Here is a 16,951-nt window from a genome sequence, read left to right on the forward strand (position 1 = left end):
AAAAATATCACCGCTGAATCTTCCAAAATTGGCGCGTTTTCACGTGCCAGATCTGGTGGTAACAAAAAATCTCCCCTGCAATGTAACATTTATGGTAAAAACACAGAATAGTACCTGGACACCCGAGAATAACACACTTAGCTTTACTTCACCAATTACTGGTGTATATCGAATATATATTATCTCCGGAGCGACAAAATTCAATGCAACGGCCGATCATCATGAAATTTATGAATATTATCCCGGGTTCTTTGTTATTTCTATAGGTGAAGATAACACGGAAACTTTTAAGCTAGAACCACCAGATAGATCCGTCACAGGACCAGTTGTATATTTTGCAATTTTTGAATATTTATCGGTATGGGACATAGTTGGTCAACCCGAACCAACTACAGATGGTCAATCCAAACCAACTACAATTGTTCACATAGGTATACATAATAAATGACCGCATCGGACTACCGATACAATCAGGCGCGTTCGTGGCAAGATTCACTAAAAAAGCTCCTCGACGAGTATCAGGTAAAAATAAAGAAATACCAGCGTAGGTTAGTTACCATCGATGTTGCTGTGTACGCGGTAAGTGCAATAGTCGCTGGTGCAGGTATAATCTTATCCGCGGTAACAACAATCGCGCCGATTGTAGCAACGATAGTAATATCATCGACAACGACAATCGCTGGTGTTCTCAATATCATCGCGAAAAAAATATCCTCGTGCACGAACGAAAAATTATCCCTGTACAAGAGTAAATTATCCCAGGTCAACGAGGCGTATTCGAAATTATCATCGCTGCTTTCTGAGAGTCTCAACGACGGCGTTATATCCGATCTAGAATTTTCTTTGATGATAAATATTTACTCCGAGATTGAACAAATAAATATAAATAATGTCGGAACTAACTCAAATCGTGACAAAAACGACACCGCTGACAACAACGCTAATATCGGCAAGCTCAACCAGGCCAGAATTTAGTATCGATTTTCTAACGCCAATTAGCTTCAAGGAAATTGTATTAACACAGTTGCGTGTCTATAACAGCTGGCCCAATATTAGATCGAAATCGTTCGGTAGATTATTATCAAACAATTCGCTTATTATCGCCAACAAAAACAAACCCGATGGAACCCCCGATTGGATCCCCGTTAGTATACCAACAGGCAGCTACGAAATTGAGCAAATCGACAAGGAATTCACATATAGGATATCAAATATAACCGGCGATGCTGAACCGGGAATAAAAATATTAGCACACGAACCAACGTTGTCGTCGATGATCGAAATAAAATCGCCGTATATGGTCGATATTTATCACTCATCGATTAGGACAGTGCTAGGTTGGCCCGAAATTCCACCTGGGGAAGTATTAACGCCAGAACCAAAAAAGTCTGATTTTATCAGCGACAAAAAAGATTATCACGGTACCAATTTAAATTATATTGGCTCATATGAAAACACGGAAAGAAATCTTGATTTTACTTCAGGATCTCAATATATGCTAGATTTGTTTGAAGATAGTATTAATTTATTGTTTGGTGAAATTATCAACGAATACGAGAAACAAAAAAAAATATTAGAACATTTTTTCCAAGAGTGCATATTTAACGCACAAAGCTCATGTAACGAAATTATCATGACCGTAGAAAGAATAAATACATTGGCGGCCGATATGGAACTCATTAATAAACTAGCGACAAAAAATATAGAAAAAAGTGCCATCTTTGGTATTGCAAAGACATAATTTAACCGAGAAAACTCTGCTAAATTATAAATTTCCTGGCTATAAAGTTGATGAAATGAGAAAAACCGTCACCGATACCATCGATAAATTATTTCCAAAATTACACGAAGCGTGGACTAAGAAAGAATTACAATCAGAGTCGGTTCTCAAACATAATAATGATCCTGCCGGGCAAGGGCGGCATATTTCACCAGGTATCGTTAACATAACGGAAGTTATCGCGATTTATCTTCACGCGGATGTTGTTGAAAATAGCTACAACGTTGATTCGTCTGTGTCAAAACAAGCACAACAGGGATTTATCTTGTATTCGTTTTCACCTAGCGCATCTCCGGGTTTTTTGATAATAAAAGAGCCAGTGAATCCATTTTACCTGCGGTGTCACAATCGAGTATTGTCGAGGATAAATTTCAAACTGACGGACCAGAATGGAAATTTACTTGATATATGCGGAGAAACGCTGAGTATCAATTTGCTTGTGAGATCGTGAAATTAGAATCGAAGATTCTTAAATCGAAGATTCTTAAATCTGCCCGCCAGAAAAAAACGGGCCAAAAAAATAAATAAAAACCAGGAAATTTTTCAAAATTAGTAGATTTTTTTAATTTTGATGGGGTAAATACCCGTCAAATTGTGCAATTTATATAATTTCGTAAATCTGCTGGGGTAAATACCCGTCAAATTGTGCAATTTATATAATTTCATAAATTTGATGGGGTAAATGGTAGTCAGAAACAAGAAAATTGTACAATTTCAGTAAAATAATAAAAAAGAATAATAAAATTTTTAATTTTTTTTTTTTTTTTTGTGGCAAGAATCAAGAATCAGGAATCTTCGATTCTTCGATTCTGCTTTCATCGACCAGTTTTTTTAGCTGCCTGACACGCGAGCTTGTAATTTTTCTTGACTCATATTCGTCGGACAAACTCGATCTAACTTTTTCTACCAGCGTCGATAATTAAACAAAATTCTCGATTTGATCATCGCTGACGGTCGCAAGTGATTGGTACATGGCAATCTGGATTTTCTTTATAAACTTATATTCAGATGGCAGCGTGTACCTGTATTCGAGCTTCCCCTGAACAATTGTTTCAAATTCGGACCGGATTTTACCTGCGTCCAAATCCAAGGGCAAATTTATATTTTTATTTTTCAAATCCTTGATGGCTTCGATGATATTATTTACGTTTTCCTCGTTCATTATATAATTTTTGTAATATTTAATTAATTTTTAATCGGATATTATTGGAATATAATAAAATTCGATCCACTCGCCAAATTTGTTAGAAAATGCTGCATTTTGAATTTTTTCTGCTGCTCGCATTACTGAAGCTGGATTAATACTAAAATATTTTGCAGCGGCACTCATCGACATGAATACAATTTCCTCGTTTGTTTCTCGATTTATCGATTTAACCACCTTGGCATGTTTTGGAGATCTACCAACGTTAATACTGCGAAGTAAATTTTCCCTTTGAGTTACCACACAGAGATTGGATATCTTGTTATTAAGTTTATTTCCGTCGATATGGTCGATAACAAGACCGACTTTTATTGGTCCGTGAAAGCACTCATACACGAACTTGTGATTGGAATAACCTTTTACTCTCTTATCCTCGAAAAAATTAAATAACAGATAACCTACATTACTAACTCTACCGACTTGATTTCTTGTTTTGATATGTCTAACGATACCATCGGACGAAGCTTCGTATCCCTTGATCGTTGGATGAGATTTAAACTCGGAAATCACTTTCTCCGAAATTGTTGATTTTGGAATCGCTGATTTTGGATTCATTATATGATAATCTATTTGTCTAAATCGTTATTAGCTTGAAATCGATTAATATAATCTTCTTCGCATGTTATCACCGACGAGGATCTTTTTTCGTAATATCGACGCAATTCTCGATAATTTTTTCCTCCGTAGGCCAAACACAATCGAGTCTTTCCTCGCGTGCCAACTTGGCAAACTAAACATCGTTGCGGTCCTTTGCTACCACGTCGAATCGCATGTATGTGAGCACCGCAATAATCGCCTCTGCAAGATTTGTCACAGATTTTGTTGAACCGATTAGTATCCATTTGCAATGCATTATTATAATTTAAACATATGTCTAAAATATAATTATGGATGCATTTGATCTTGATGAGGCAGAATATGTTATACCTGAAGTTGATCGGGCCAAGAAAGAATTTTTCGATGACGGAGCTGTTCACACTTGGTCGACCTGGAAAACGAACTCTGTCGATGCTACGATGAATTTGGAACGAGCCAAGAAAATAATCGAGCACATAAAAACCGAACACAAAGAAGAGCGATTTATCTTTGGAATAAAATTTATCGCACAAATGCCTGATGATACTTGGATTATTCGTGATAAACGAGATCCAGTGCGTGGCGGTAAGAAAAATGTTGTTCTCGATAAAAACTCTAAACCCGGATTATTACTGGGAATCGACGGTCCTTATTATGCTAGGGCATATCCATCTAGTGCAGTTGTTTATGGAATTTATCGGCTGAATAACAACCCCAACGTGAAAAATCTACCTGTGATGAAAGAATCGCCGATGATAAATTGCGTGGCCGAGCGTGTTATCGAGCACATGAAAAACGCTCGACGTGGATCTGGTCTGACCCAATTGAGGCTGGATAAAATTAACGCGTGGGCGAAGACTGTCGCTGATGGTGCATCTGTGGACGATGTAGCTGCGTTGAGCAAAAAACTTAAATTTCCTATCACAGTGAAAACGTTATCGGGAGAAATATTATACTCGTCGCCGTATAGATCTCGAGGAGCACCAATCGAGATTGTCGATCACAATTCCCATGCGTGGTCGCAGTCGGTGATGATATTTCCACGAGATCGTATTGTTAAATTTTATCCCGTGGAAAATTCCACGGTAGATGCCACGAAAGATAATTCCGATGCCATGTTTAGATTTATCAAAAAATTAAGCGCATCTGATCCAATATCGATATGGTTGTTCTCGAGTGAAGAAAGATACGATCAATTTATTTTGCCATGCGGTGATATTTACCGGGATGAAATATTACACGAGTCGATGAAAAAACTTGCGGTAAAATATTCATCGAATCCCGATCAGCTACTAACGAATTGCTTTACAGTTCCGTCTGTGGCCGCTCATGCCGCTAGAGAGAAGAACTCATGGAAGCCTACGAGGAACGAATTTCTCACTGATATTCAACTTAGTTGTATCGAATACGGCCATGGCGGATTGTGGAATACCAAGTACGATTTCGAAGATATGATTTCCGTTGACATGAGCGCGTGTTATCCTGGAAGTTTCCTTGGATATGGCGATTGCGCAGATTATTTTGCTAAATTCGGCCATCCTACCAGCGAGATGACAAGAGTAGCGATTAACGGGCCGTTGCCTGATTTTGTCATGACCGGATTCGCTTGTGTAACGTCATTCGAGTTTGCTGAAAATTTACATAAAATTTGCTATATTTGGTTCGGAAGGCATTTATCTCAGCGCCGTTGGGTCCCTACGGTGTTATTGAGATATATGCTGGATTCGTCGATGTTAGTATCGTTGACAGTGAGCGAGGCGATTATATCCTACAGAAAACAAACTAATGTGTGGCTACCGACGGACTGTGATAACGCGAAAGATATAGGAAGAAAAATAATTGGTAAATTTACCCAAGGTGGATCTGTTGATCATAAACACCGGCACGCTAAGTTGTTTATCAACGATGCGGAGATGGATTTTATAATCGCCGATACGGTATCACGAGGAATATTTTGTAACAGAGAGAATATTATGATTGATGAAACAAAGTTAGGTACCGTGATTAGTTACCTTGACGGAGAATCAGCACAATATACACATTTACGATCGTCGATGCTCGCTTATGTTAGTATAAATTTACTCTCGATGATAAACAAATTTTCTGATATCGCGGTAAGAGTCGCGACGGATTCATTTTATATCGATAAAAAATATCAATACAGGCTAGAAAATTTAATCACCGACGGTAGTTCATGGGGAACGTGGAGGATAAAAAACGAGGATATTCTAGATTATTGCGAAGACGCCGATGTTGAAGATCGCGATGAATTTCATCAAAGTAAATTTGGAGAATCTTCGACAGCCGCATCTGCGTTTGACCCAATTTCACGCAGCAAATTCGTTTACCTAAATGGGCCTGGTAGTAGCGGTAAAACAACGCGAGTAATAAATTTATTTGCAAATTCTGACATGATCGTATTGACTCCGACACATAGATTAGCGCGAGAAGTAAAGCAGCGTGGTGTTAATTCGTGCACGTATCACAGTTATTTCAAATACAGTGGTGGATCATGGGACTCGGCTCGTATGGGAGACAAATATGTCAACAAGATTATAATATTCGATGAGATTTGCACGGTAAATTTAGATATACTAAAATCGATATTAACTTGGCTGGAAGGGAAAAATACCGCTGTGATAATGTGCGGAGATCATGGCCAACCTAATCCTATCGATGGCGAATCGCCTCACGAATGGCTCAGAAACTTCGTTGATTATTACGAGGAAATCGACGCTGATTATAGATCGACAGATATTTTGTTGACCGAATTTAAGAAATTGATTCGATTACAACCGAACAAGATTCAGTGTGATGTCATGAGGAAAATAATCGACGAGACTCCGATGAGCGATTTTCTAAATTTGTGGCGTCCCGATCATCTGATCGTTGCTAGTAGGAAAATTATTCGTGATCTTATTCAGAAAATATTATTCAAGCTGCATTGCGAGAAATTTCCAACGCTGCAGGTACCGTTATGCTACAGGCCCGCTAATACTAGGCGACAAAATATTAATATTATTTTGCCATGCGGAAAGGAAAAAAACTTGGTCTTGAATGATATTATCTTTGTTGATATTAATCTTGTCAATGACGCGATAAATGCAGAAAAATCGCCGTGGAAATTAGGCTACGCAACAACGATACACTCGTCGCAGGGATTGACCGTAGATGGCCAAGTTTGGATTGTCGACGATAGAATTTCCTGGTCAAATTTGGTATATTTAGCCGTGTCGAGAGTAAGAAAATTATCCCAGCTAGGACGAATTCGAGTAAATCACATCAGTGACGCTGGCGGTAGTTGAGTATCTTCGGGGACTATTTGTAATTCTTCCTTGGTAAATCCGCGTTGTGGCGCTAACGAATCTAGGATATAAATAGCTGGTCTTCCTGACGATCTTGTTACGGTGGATATTTTGTGTGTTGTAACGCTCCAGGTTGGGTCGGTTGCTCTTTTTCTGCCTCCTTCAGCCTCGCCTTCTTTATATAAATACCTGACTGTGACGCTACCTAGTACAGGTTGAATTGTGGAATCTCGCTTTAGGGGTATATTCGATTTTATAATCGCAATTGCAGGTTTCATTGCTATTGTTCGAGTTACTTCGTTATTTAGCGCGTTAATCACATGAGGCAATCTTGATACCCAATCGTGAGATTGATTATCTTGAATAAACTCACGCGCGTACTGGTATCCGAATAATCTTTCCGCGAGCGTTTTATTGAATCTCTCAAGGATAGCTTGATTGCGATGAACACCTACGATACGGCGTCGGATTTTAACATTATTTTTTTCATCAACGAAGTAACCGCGCCAAGAAATTCTCGACCCGGATCAACTTGAAGAAGATTCGGCCATGTCAACGGGGATCGTGAATAAATTTCGTTAAATGCCTTAGCGATCTCTGTTGCTGTTTTATTCGATAACGGCTCGGCTTCTTTATACCTGCTAGCGATATCAACGATTGTCAGGACATATTTGTACGTGACGCCGTCAACGGTATCGTGAGGAAGAAACATTAGATCCGCTTGATGGACCTCATTAGGGACACTGACGGTGAAACTCGCGTACGGTATTTTCTTAGGCGGAGGAAGATATATTTGCCAGATTGCCTGTTTCGATAACCACGATTCACCGACGGACTGTTTTACTTTGGCGGCCTTGGCGAGTTTGGCGATCGCTGATTTTCCTCGCCAAAATCCTCGCGGAGAATAATATATCTGCTCCATATTATTTACCAGCACCGAATACTAATTTACCTTTCATTGCGCCTTTTATCAACCAGGATGCCAATTTCTCCTTGAAACTTTTGGCAGGAATCGCGTCTAGTGCGTGAATTAGCCTGATATCAGCGAGATGCCTTTGTTGCAAATCCCCGCTGCGATATGCGAGGTCGTGATCATAACAAGCGTTATCGATGGCGTTTACTGGATCTTCACCCTGAAATGGTTGGTTATTATCGTCGAGTCTGATATCGAGCCTCGTTCCAGGTCCACAATAATTGTACCCTGGTAGATGCTTCTCTCCGGGATATTTCGCCCAGGGCAACCCGGGTAGATTTTTCATGGAGGCGGCAATGTCTCCTCCTGTTCTAGTTTTTTTTTTACAAATCTGAACTTGCGTGTCTTACAAACTTCGCATTCTCCTGCAATTGCGTTCCTGTTATTTCGTGTAACGATTTCGGTTGGATTTATCGTAGCTGTGTGAGTGCGACACTTAACACAATATAAATCCATGTATTCTAGTAACATGAATGTAATTGATTTTTCAGCCACGAAACGACGCGAGCAAATAAAACATCACGCGGTATTACCGAATTCGATCAGAATGATAATCATCGGCCCGTCAGGATCTGGTAAGACACAATTGTTATTGAATTTGATCATGCGATGGCTAAAATGGGACAAATTGTACTTGGTTGCACCATCCGTTGACGATCAACGTTGTTATCAAGTGTTAAAAGAATTTATCGACAATACCGACGAAGGCACAATCGAATTCATCACAGACATCAATGAAGCTCCATCTGTGGAAAATTTGGACGGTGATATTAATAATCTTGTTGTTTTCGATGACGTTATGCTGGACAAGCAAACCAACCCGGCTAGGATATTCTCGCGTGGCAGACACAAGAACACCGATGTTATTTACGTAACACAGAGATACACGCAGATTCCAAAGGTGATTAGGGACAATTGTAATATTTTATCGGTATTCAATGGCGTAGATACGCACACGCTGAGAAATATTCATCAGACTTGGTGTAACGGCGACATGGATATAAATAAATTTAAAAATTTATTCAGAATCGCTCAGGCAACGCCGCACGGGTTCATCACGATAAATCTTCATGATCCACGCAGTCGGTATCGAATTGGTCTCGATCAAATTTATTCATGAAAAAGCAGCCCCTAATGACAACAAAAAAATTAACACAAAAAATTATTCCTTGACATTTATTTTTCCTGTCTCGAACGCTATATTTACTAACACACCCGGCGCGACCACCCGATGCACTTGGTCTGAAATGCATGAAAATTAGCTTCCGTAGAAGGCTTTATTTTTGAATTCTGAGGCTTCTATGGAGAAAGTTCGCGTAGGAAGCTTTATTTTGGCTGGACGCACTGGTCTGTTCAACTTCCCTGCTGCTCTGCATGGGAAATATTAAAAGCAATAAACATTCTTGAATAAGGGAAATCCCCATGAGCTGATGGCATAACATCAGACTTCTACATTAAGTTTCAACACGAATTAATAGATAATTTAGAACTACTGTACAATAACATACTCTTTAACGGGGAATGACAAAAAGCCTAAAGGAAGGGATCATTACTTTAATTTATAACGCGAAATGTGACAAAAACGAATTAAAAACTGAAGACCAATAAATAAATAAATAACGATTACAAAATTCTAAGTAGAATAATAACTAATAGAATAAGAAATTGCCTAGATAAAATAGCTGATATAAACCAAAGCTGAGGGGATGGGTATCGTGGTCTAAAGCGGTCTCCATTATGGATCACTGCCATCTCACCTCTCTCTGCGTGGGTTTGAGTCTAGAATTCGGCCAATGTGGGTATGTGAGAAAGCTTGCCAGTAGCTTATCCTTTGTCTGTGGTTCTTCCCGGGGTTTTCCCGGGTTCTTCCTCCACCATTAATACTGGCCGCCATGCATAGCTCTCGTGCACTGAAAAATTGCGTTAAACACTACAACAACAACAACAAATATTAAAAGGGGGGAAGAGAGTCACATTTCTATTCGACCAGAAAAAGAGAGCATGACGTCATCTTTACAACTTTGGAAAAGTGTGGTTTTGTCATAATTGTTATTAACTGGGTTAAGGCCATGCTTAGTAAAATTACGTCTAGAATAGTTATTATGGCTGCCATTACGGGATAAATAAAAATAACACGAATAGTTAGACAGGGCCGCTCCTATCTATGCTGCCATATGTCATTGCCATAGAAACCTGAATATAAATATTAATAAGAACACTATCATTCAGGGAATAAAAATACTAACTTTGAAGAAAAAAATGCAAAACTCTACTGCACGAAGATGATTGTACTAACTTTACCAGAAACGGATCACCTTTTAAACACTTGCCATATGAATTCACTCAATTCGGAAAGAACTCTGGTTCATCAATTAACCATGACAAGACGGAAATTTTATTAACTGGCAACTGGCGGATTAACCCGGCTTGCCCCAATCTCATGAAGAAGCGAGTCAAAGCACTAGGAAAACCATTTGAGCTTTATTTGGAATAATATAATCCACTATCTGGAGAAACAACATATATGCAGAACAAACAAAAAAGGAGGGCTAGCTATACCCACCTTAAGCATAAAACAAAAATCTACTATTTTAACTAGGTTTAAACAATTGAATGACTCTATACATTTAACATGGGAAGCAGTTTATATTTATCTATATGGTTATCTGTGTCGTTTGAACACACCACTTTACAAAAATAATAAATTAATTATAATAATAAAACCACAAGGATACTGTAGTAAAAGGTATGAATTAATATATACACATAGAGACAACCGAGAGATATGGGATGAAAGAAGGTGTAGTTATAATGCATTAAATGATATGGCCTTCAAAGAAATAAATGAAGTAGAATTTCGATACCCTAATCTAAATTCGTCAGCAATATAGATCAGCCTCCGTACAAAGTAAGCTTTTTCTATACTTGCACAATAAATGGTTAACAGGGGAGGTAGTATTTAAGAGACATATTATAAATTCTATACCACACTGTAGACTATGCAAGAGTCATGTAGATTCAAAAGATCGTTTAATACTAAAGTATCTAAAACGGAAAAAGAAAGACAAGAACTAAAGGATAAAATCATGAATAAATATAGTGTAATAGACGATAAACAACTTCTTTTCACAAAATAACATTGATGACAAAAATATATATAATGAACTAAGCGCCTTTATTAACTCCATAATGAAGGTAAGAAGAGAAGATTCTTAAACAATATCTACATTAAATACTAATATACCGCAGATGTCCTTGTGATTAAATAATGAACTATTCAAACAAATACCTCGTATTACACTAATAAAATAGCACCTACACACTCAATATATGGCCTTGCTGAGTACGGCGAATAGAATGGTAAAATGCCTATGCTACAAGTATCACGTGTGGTATTATGGATCTTACCGGATCTCCTCAAAAGCAAGACCAGAAATATAAACATCACAAAAAACAGAAACACAAATAAATTATTTAAAATACGAGGTATACAGATAAATATATACAACATGCACACTTTTAACATACATATACTATTTTCAACCTGTCTAGTTAATCGTTTATTTTACGAAAGCATACACTAATAAGTCACCTCCGAACTTCCCGAGTTTAACGGAACCACTACTTAGATAACAACTCAACGAATTATATCCTTTATAGCCAGTCCATACAATACAAAATATAACATACAAAACGAATAGCACAAACACATAGCAAGCACTCAACACCACTGATCACGCCAAACTCCAAAATCAGCCAGGGTTAAGGAGATATTAATACACTAGAATATGGAGGTGTGCAAACCCTATGTTCAAAATATTTAAAACCGAAATTCGAATAAACCTAATACAAACGAACATAAACACGATGGGGGAAAAACAAAAACACATAACATCGGTTAACTTTCGACACTAGGGGTCCCTTCTGCGATGCAAGTCTGAGAGGGACCACACCAATAATCAAACAAATTATGAATTCCAAGAATCGAATTATTTAACCCCGAACATGTTTTAACACGTTTTCACTAATGCGGATACTGTTCTAAAGTAATCTGGTTTGTATAGTCTTTGTGTGTTACCATGATAATGCTACTATTCAAATGTTTATGCTTCTCATGAATGTAACTTATGATTGAAGTTCAGGAAGTTTCACATAATCCGATATAAATTAGATTTTAAACCCTTGAATAATAATTTCTTAATTCCAAAGTACTGACTGTTTAAAATCGCTGAATATTCATTCTGCTAATCCAATAAACAATATTATCAATAAATCACAAGTTCTTGCTCAAGACTCTTACAGACGCTGTATATAACTATAAACGAATATACGTAATGCGTGTATCTTAACTATATAGTATTCTTATGCGTTTCAAATAAACATCTCTGATTTAGAATAATCTCGGACAATTAACTGTTACTATTTCAACATAATTCAACCAGTCGTAAATAAAAAAAAAACAGTCTTCTGACCCTCAAATGTCATGGAACCAATCAAATGCTACAACGAGTATGTTATGTCATGTGGCTTGTACTTTGATTTCTCATGCTTGTTCGCACGTCCCGCAATATTATTCGCGTGTCGTTGTGATCTGCATTCAGTTTTTATTTCACCTTTGGACTTAATACAAAAATATAAATTCATAGTCTCAATAAAATTATATTATAACTTCAGAGATAACACATAATTCCATCACAAGAATGTATGCAGCTATTTTGAGGAATTATAGTGTTGTGTTGGTATAGACTGATAAACAAATACAGTCTATACCAATCTATGGAGAAATTACAATGTTGTTGTTGGATTGAAATACAAAACGAATCTACATCGATCTATGGGGGAATTAGATCGATGTGTTGGTATGGTCTGAAAAACAAAATTACTCTATAAAGATCTATAGGAGAAATATAATGTTATGTTCGTATAGACGGAAATACAGAAAGAATATGCACCAATCTATGACGGAGTTACGGTTTTGTGCTGGTATAGAATGAAAAAGGAAACGAATCTATTCTGATCTAACTTGAGGATGTACAGTGTTAACTTCAAGGAAATGACTGATGTGTTAATTTTACTATAACAAGCACAAAACTAACTACGATGAGCTGTAAACTTATTATTTATTAACACATATTTTCTGTATATAGGTGTTTAGACAAGCATTTTTATGACAACAACAAATAAACTAGCAATTACAAAAAGGACAACATCTACAAACATTCAACAAAGAAAGAAAGTTGATGAAGGTTTCCAGAATGAAGTTGCTCGCACTCCAATTAAAGAGGTTTACGGTCGAAAAAGTATTCATTACAAACAGCATATGAGGAAAAGAAAGTGAGGAATGATATCAAAAAGTGTCATCAAACAAAATGTACGATAGGGAAAATACCGCAATTGTTCCTTCAATCATCAGGATCATTAAGAATAATTGATTTTTCTGAGGTCGGTCAGTCACGATATATTCAGGATAATAATCGTTAAATAGCATTGTCAATAATAACATGTCGCATTTCCTGCGTCTGACAAACTAATTTTGTTTTATATAACAATACAATATTTAACATAATTTAATCATAAATATGTCCGAAGTTCTCTAGAAATTTAGTTGACATTTCTTCCAGATTAGACATGTCAATGACATCACCAAATAGAACATTCGAAAGCAGGGAAGAAATAGATAGGAAGCAAAAGTGCACACGTACCTAAAAACATTTACTGCACACTGATAAACAAGTTTGGCATAAAAAATATTAAAAAGGTTGAACATTTTAAGGAAAACTAACATCTCCTTAACCTAAAGAAGAAGTTTAACATTTCGTACAGAAACAACCTATACAAAGCAGAACACAAAAAGTAGGAGAAAACAAGACAAATAATGATAACGTTTTAAATATAGCAAACATCTTGCAAATTATCTTGTACATTTCGTACAGAAGCAACCAATACAAAGAAGAATACATAAAGTAGGAGAAAGAAAAGGACAAATAATGAAAACGTTTTAAATTTAGCAAACATCTTGCAAATTAGGAGATGATTCATTTGATATATTATTATGGTTGGCAAATCGAAAGCCATATTTATAATACTCGAAACAATTGAAAATAAATGACATATCCCCAATAAATGGCTACAGGCACAGGCGTATATGTTGATTACGAACCAATCATCGTTGTAAAAATAAGGATCAGAAACGTTAGGAAATGAGATTAAAAATAATCTGATGCCATTGATATGTTAGAGGATGGTCTAAATATCCCCAATCAACAAAAATAACACCTTATGTTTATATCACACTTGAAGGCTCTAACAAAATGAAACCATTAAAATTACTTAGTGTTTCATCTGTCCACCCTGTCATCTAATTTCTGGCGCAATCAGCGATTTGTGTAAAATGTTTCTCTACGTGAAGGAATAAAATAAACTTTACTTGCTCATTTGTTATCTATTCTAACAATATTGTGCGGTTTATGTGTTAGGTGTAATCCGAATGACATTACTTAATTCTTTATTATAACTTCAAACAATTATCTCGGGCTTTAAGTCAAATGGACAATCATCTCGTTTATGAAAGAACAAGAGTTGAAATTTTGAATGATGTTCTTGTTCAAGTTTAAACCGCCCAGTTCTTGTAGGTTTTGGTCCTACAATCTAAATACTAGGACTTTTCAAATTTGTATATATCGGCTTTATATTTACGGACTGTTAAAGTTATTTGTCATTTAAGAATACGTACATTAGGCGAGATATATTATGTATTAATAATTACAATACACCAATCGCAAATGAGAGACAAGACTGCCATGAAAGAACTTTCCTGATGGAACTTAAGCGATAATGAAGAGCAAAACATAAAGCAACTGATAATGTATATCGGTTGTACTCTAGTGTGGAATGTTAGGTTACTTTTATTAGAAAGACGAGTTGAATGATATTTAAAGCGAATTGCATTACTGCTAGCAATATATCTCCTCTCCTGAGTATGATATCATTTAAAATGAAATGGAATCAGAGGAATGCATTTCCAAACAAGGTGTTCCGGCATCAGTGCTTTTTCTCAATCTTCTCGAATATCTGCTTCCCAAAGTCGTAGTGTCCCTATCGTCTCATCTAAAAGCATGCTCACATTAACTTCATAATTAGCTTGGGTCTCTAGTACTGTTACATATCTTCCCCCTAAAAATACGACTGTCCTCAATCATTGAACATTTAAAAGTATCCCATGTTTTTGTGTTTGTTTTATAATTTAATTTGTTCTAAATTTCTCTGTTCACTTTTGACAACATGACTCAGTACGACAGTATGCTGATCAGTAATGACTACGACATCAGCAAAGGCAGTAATAATGCATACATGTTAAGTCAATCGAAAATAGTATACCAGTTACCTATCAGTATTTACATGTACTTGTACAATATTGTTAATAAGGTCAAATAAACACAGACCCTACAACCATTATCAGTCACTGATTCAGACAAGGTGTGAACTGTGCTATAGTTTTCTCTTACAAACATAGTTTAATAATGGTCAGTTACATTTAATGGCTCTCCAGCATTCCGTCTCAGGAGATTATGCAATTTGATCCATTAGCAATCTACTATTTGAATGACATATTTACACACCTCAGTGATTGTAATCATTGTCTGGAATTTTACATACGTGTAAAGTGACACATGAATAACAAAACGAATACGCAAGCAGTATTACAGAACTAAAACGTAACCTAAGAAAAAATGATACAATAGACACCATATACATCTATATGAAATCGTGTGCTTGGTTAGCTTCTGAATTAATTCCAAGTGTGAATAGATGCAATAAACTGTAACTACCGGCTTTTTATGGTAGTACTATGGCGACTGTACTTTTCCTCAAAGGTAGATCAACTGAGACGGAACCTTCTTTGGTTCTACCCTTTTATATGTCCTTTACATTAATACCTCTTTCTGATATTCCACCTTGGAAAATTCGTATGAAAGTATCACGTAGTTCTACATTATTTGAATATTCTAGATCTTGATAATTATCTTCAGTCTCGGTACAACTGTCATAGTGATTTATATAGTCATGTTGGTGCCTATTGAAATAGCACAGGATCAGCGAAAAGGCATCCGTGTCTATAAACAGTTCCAAACAATTTGCGGGTACAATTTGTTTAGTTTGATTGTTCAGTGTGTTTATTGTGACAACGCTCAATCTGATTACTGACTGGTGATATTTTCACATTTATTATATATGAGCAGAGTGACCTGGCTTTCTGGCTCCCGAACACAATCAGCTAATAGTTGATATTTTGTTTGATTCGAGTAAATGTGTCTTAGAATTGTGTTAGAAAATTTGTGTTGTAATCAGCTATCCCTTAATATGTCGTCTCCGAAAATGTCAAGTCGATACGCAGACGAAGACGAGCGTCTCCGCAATGCATCATAAATAAATGTTGTCTTGTGTAGAATCCAGAAACTTCTCTTATAAGCAAACAAGACATAAGACATTGACTGGCTGCAGGTTTGCTGGTACAGCAGACACAGGATTTGAAGCAAAAGTATTTGTCCTTAAACATAAAAACCCAGTAGAAAATATATTTCATCTTTTTGGCATGATTTTATTGAATTTAAGATGTCCAGCAGTTACATCATGGCACCCGTGAATTACATCATCAATAAATGAGTGCAGTATCATTGGTTTGTGCATGAGTCCACCAACTGTTTGACCCAGGTTAGCATATGTGATTTAACATGCAATTTATCAGATCAATGCTGCTGCCTTGGCAACCACCTTTCTCGCATTTCTTGTGTGTGTGTGTCAAATTAATGACTGTTTTCATACGAAAATGAACATATTTGCCCCCATGAATACATTTCCCGTGCAGGTTAATACAGCAAACGTTACTGGTTTTAGGGTTCTGTGGAAAGCTGATAGAAAGGTCCAACAGAGTTCAGATGGTTGCATCATTAAACAACATAGTCTAATGACTGAGTCTATTTATAAGGATTTTGGCTTAAATTTATTTGTTTATTTTTCTTTAGCTATTGTGTACTGAGAAACTTGCAGACTAATTCGATAACATAAACAGCACCCAAATTTAAATTATCACTTAGTTTCGGTTTTGCAATTGA

The sequence above is a fragment of the Sinohyriopsis cumingii genome, chromosome 15 (genome assembly GCF_028554795.1).
Source record: "Sinohyriopsis cumingii isolate HCF-2022 chromosome 15, ASM2855479v2, whole genome shotgun sequence".
Lineage (NCBI taxonomy): Eukaryota > Metazoa > Mollusca > Bivalvia > Unionida > Unionidae > Sinohyriopsis > Sinohyriopsis cumingii.